Raw genomic sequence first — 5,166 nt, 5'->3', positions numbered from 1 at the left:
ACTCCGGCCGCAGTGGGTCTCGAACAGCCTACAGGCTGTTCGCTAGCTGTTAAGGCAGGCGCTTTTGCTCCCTGCGCCATCTGTTTAGGATTGCACTGTTGAAGAGAATGGAAGAAGGAAATATGGTCAGGGTTTGGACAGCTTTGAACAACGGCCAGTGCAACTTGCCTGAAAGATATCTGAAGAAGATCTAACAGCTGATTATCTGAAGAGAGAACTGAATGTGGCAGTCACCACTGAATCAATGACAATCAAGGACAATAACACTAGCACTCATTATGTCGCCAATTGGTCGTAGTGTTGTTTTATACTTGCCTGAAAGATATCTGAAGAAGATCTAACAGCTGATTATCTGAAGAGAGAACTGAATGTGGCAGTCACCACTGAATCAATGACAATCAAGGACAATAACACTAGCACTCATTATGTCGCCAATTGGTCGTAGTGTTGTTTTAAGTGTTTTTATTGTAATTTATGTGCCATTTTATGGTAAGCCACCATGAGCCGGCCTTGGCTGGGAGGGTGGGGTAGAAATGTGACAAAATAAATAAATAAATAAAAAGAAGGCTAGAGTGTTGAAGAAGACGGTGAGAAGTTTGGCAAGGTCATGCTCACAATGAAAATTCTCGGACTACTTCTGATTCAGGGAAGGAAATATATACACCAGGTAATTCTGTTTCCAGATTCAAATACAAATTTACTGATCATTATTTGTACTTAAAAATAACAGACTCCTTTAAAAACGATTTTGAACCCTGGGGCCTTTTTCAGTGTTTTGTGAAAGCTTCTCTTCAGACAGGACTATTTAAATAGTGTTGGGAAATGTTAATGTGAGACTCTGTCTTTCATAAAAGCTACTTGTTTTCTCTTCCAATTTCCTTCAGTGCAATTAAAGGCTGAGGTTAGCACTCTGCTGAAAAGGAACCACTTCGCTGCCTGTGATTACAAAGCAAGCATCTTCCACTGAAAGGGTCATCAGGGTTTGCACCAAAAATGTGGCTACACTCGGGTATTATCTTTGTTATTTAGATGCCTGGACTGATACAGCATGCGGGCATATTTGGAAGTGTAATCAGAGGCCACAGATTTGGGGAAAATATGTGACAGTGTACGTGAAACCTACTTATTTGTATTATGTATATATAAAAACATTCTTCCTACTTTTCACCCTTGTCTCTACCTCTGTTTTTAAAATACATTTCTTCTGAGGAGCTCAAAGGATTCCCTCCTAATATTTTGTCTCACCAGCAACCTTATCTGGTGGGATTAAGGGCCAAACTAGAAGTTACAGCTCCTATGGTTCCAACCCATGGATGCTGATTCCATTTTAGAGCTGAACTTGTGTAGTGTCCGCGGACCGCCACCGGAGGTCAGCGCATATGCCCTAGCTTCAGTCCGAACAACAATAGGGACTAGGATCCTAGTCCCTCCTCTGGGGAACCAATGGGATCCGTGGCGGGAGATTTGAACCCACCAATGGTGACCAGGGGCGGTCCCCAGGTGTGTATATAGTTGGCCTGCCGGCCGTTTATCTCTTGTCTTGTTGTGTGCTAATAAAGCGTGCTATGCACCACGTCGTTGTCTGTCGTTCATCCATGCGGCTACCCACTACATAACAAGAAGTAAAGCAGGTTCTTGAAATGTTCATTTCTTGTAATGATTTAGAGCGAACTCATCGACCAGGGTTCCCTCGAAGCGGAGTAGGTGTCAGCCAATGCTCCCTCTAAGCTGTGGAGTCTTGTGAGCAAAAATTCTACTTGGTGAGCTACTGGCATTAAAGATGTGAGCAAGCGGTTTGGCTACTGCATAAATTAGTTTGCTCTGGAGCCCCATCCTTCTTGAGCTGGGACAAGAATGGGTGAGCCGGAGGCTAAAAAACCCTGTGAGCTAGCTCACACTATCAAATACTTTGGCCACCCAATGAAAAGGGAGCACTCACTGGAGAAGACCCTGATGCTGGGAAAGACTGAAGGTCAAAGAAGACGGGGACGGCAAAGGATGAGATGGTTAGACAGTGTCATCGATGCAACGAACATAAAGTTGAGCCAACTTCAGAGGATGGCGGAGGACAGGAAGGCCTGGTGTGATCTGGTCCATGGGGTCGCGAAGAGTCGGACTCGACAGTGCGACTGAACAACAGCATCAACCACACACTCACTCAGCTTAGAGGGAACACTGGTGTCAGCTAGCTCACCGATGTTTCACACGTTTTCGCCTTCGCTCAGGAAGGAGGGCTCCAGAGCAAGCGAACTTCTGCAGCGGCCAAGTCGCTCGCACACCACTTGAATGCCAGGAGCTCACAAAGTCGGGTTTTTGCTCACAGGACTCCACAGCTTAGAGGGAGCATTGCTTGCAAGCAGTGTTCCCTCTAAGCTGACTTAGAAGGCCACCACCCCGGGGCTCAGGGAGGCGGGGAAGCTTGTATTCTTCGCATGTATTCTTCGGCACTTTGCCTTCCTTATAGTCCAACTCTCGCAGCCGTACATGACTACTGGGAATACCATTGCTTTGACCATGCAGACTTTTGTTGGCAGGGTGATGACTTTTGAGCCAATCAGTGTGTAGGTAGTTAAAATCACCTATTATGACACAGGGTGTTTTTTTTTTTGTCTAGCTGCTATCTTTAATTCATTCATCATTTTATAATCCTCCTCTATCTTTTGATCCGGTGGGCGATAACAAACTCCCAGTGTTAAGTTTCCTTCTGGCCCCCCTATTTCAACCCATAGAATTTCCAGAAGCGAATCCAATTTTCTTAGGCCCCGGTCACATGAAAGGTTTTGGGCCGGGAGAAGGACGAATCGGGGGCGCAGCAAACTGGCGCGATCGCACCGTAACATCTGGGAAACATTGCGCACCCGTCCCCAATCCGGCCCTTCAGGCCGAAAAGCCGCATCTAAAATAAACCACCTACAGAGGTGGACTTACCAGGACAGTCGCATCAGGCGCGGCCATGGGATCGCTGGCATGTCCTTCTGCCAGCGCATCCAAGACCCCTGGCCAAACTGTGCATGCTCACACATGCGCAGTTCAGCAGCTTCCGTCTCTGTCTCGTCGCTTTCTCCCCGGTCTCCCCGGCATCTGATAGTGCCAGGGAGCAACTGCATGGCGGCTCACGGGATCTGTATGATCCCGCTGCCGCGTGTCTATTTTGGTGCGGCTTTCAAAAGCTGCACTTTGCCCGCCCTCCCCCCCCCCCGTGTGGCAGGGACCTTAGCCTCTCAATCTTTCTGGACTTTATACCCTCTCTGACATACAGAGCCACCCCACCTCCAACCCTTCCCCCCCATCCTTCTGATATAATATATAACCGGGAATCACTGTGTCCCACTGATTTTCCTCATCCCACCAAGTTTCTGAAATACCCACAATGTCCATTTTCCCCTCCAGCACCAAGCACTCCAACTCCCTGATTTTACCTCGGGCACTTCTAGCATTTGTATAGAAACAGCTATAATTTCCCATACAAATTAAGCCTGCAACCTTCCTCTTGCTATCTCGAGACCTTGTGAGGCAGTCTATGTCACTAGCCATGGTCCCAGTGGACAATTTCAATCCACCTCCCTGTAGAAAAGCAACAGCTACCCCCTCATCTCTCTGAGATGAGCCAACCCGAACCAGAGACTTTTCATCTCCTGAACACTCCTGCTACACCCTGGGGCTGTCATTCCACTCTGGGGCCTCTCATCCCAGTCCCTGAACACTCCTGCTATACCTTGGGGCTTTCATTCCACTCCGTGGCCTGCCCCCCCCCCAATAGACACCCTGTGAGGGTAGGTGGGTCTTCTTACCCTTGAAAGAACAGCTCTGAAAGAACTTATGGCTGACCCAGGGTCACACTAGCAGCTGCATGTGGAGGAGTGGGGAATCAAAGCCAGTTCTCCCAGATTAGAGTCCATGCTCATAACCACTACACTAAACTGGCTCTCCACCTGCTTTAGAGAACAAGGAAAGGTGCTCTGACTCTGTGACTGATTTATAAAGAGCATTAGAGAGTCTGACATGATTTGGGTAACCAGAACAGACAAACATCCAACCTATGTGGTAGCCTTCACAGACCCCAGATCTTCTCAGCATTCCACTTGGAAGAATTTGAATCAAGATGTCGATTATCTATACCGTTAAGTACTATATTTTCAGTTATGCAGATGGGCTTTCTTAGGCTGGCTCTATGTGATCTCTCGCTCTCAATTTTGATGCCCTTTGGCTGGCTTCGTTAGCTTAACTTGCTAGCTAAAGAAAAACACGTATTTCTTTAAATGCGACACCGTTAAAATAATTACTTTTTTAAAAATTGCTTTGTACCCGTAGGTCATCGCAAGTTATTTAGCTATATCACTGTGACATTTAACATTCGATCAGCCAAAGGCAGTCACATAGCCGTTTGAAATGTACTACCAATTCATCATTCTGAACTATTATTTCTAAATAAATTGGGTCACCCTAGGGTCAACCAATTAAATAATGTTGCTTTTATTATGACTTCCCATTAATAATTTTCAGGCAGTGACCAAAACTCCAGCAACTGAGCGCCTTTGTCTATGCGGTGACTCAGTCCCTGAAGATCTGTGTCATTTCCTCCTGGGTTGTCCACTTTATTCACTCCCAAGAAAGAAGTTCCTTGGCACAATCTTAGATAAATCGGGCCCTTGCTCAACATCTGGAAAAGTTTTAACTTTACTTTCAGAGGTGGAGCCAGAGTATTCACACAAGGTTGCACTCTTTGCCCTAGCGGCAAAGAAAATCCGCATCGAGGGGACTAAATCCTCTCCAGCTAAATACCCAGGGCTATGTCAAGGTATTTAAGGTCCCTTTTAGTAACCTTACCCCCAAACCCTGTTTTTATCCTGTATGTTCTAATTTTTATCTTGCAGTTTGGTGTAGTGGTTAAGTGTGCGGACTCTAATCTGGGAGAACTGGGTTTGATTCCCCACTCCTCCACTGGTACCTGGCTGGATGACCTTGGGCAAGCCGTAGTTCTGACAAGAGCTGTCCTTGAAAGGGCAGTTCTTGAAAGAGCTCTCTCAGCCCCACCCACCTCACAGGGTGTCTGTTGTGGGGAGGGGAAGGGAAAGGAGTTGTAAGCCGCTCTGAGACTCCAAGTGAAGGGCGGGGTATAAATCCAATCTCCTCCTCCTCCTCCTCCTCCTCCTCCTCCTCCTCCTC

Source organism: Gekko japonicus, unplaced genomic scaffold, assembly GCF_001447785.1.
Source record: "Gekko japonicus isolate JY-2015 unplaced genomic scaffold, Gekko_japonicus_V1.1 scaffold2436, whole genome shotgun sequence".
Classification (NCBI taxonomy): Eukaryota; Metazoa; Chordata; class Lepidosauria; order Squamata; family Gekkonidae; genus Gekko; species Gekko japonicus.
Note: the sequence above shows the minus strand (reverse complement) of the source record.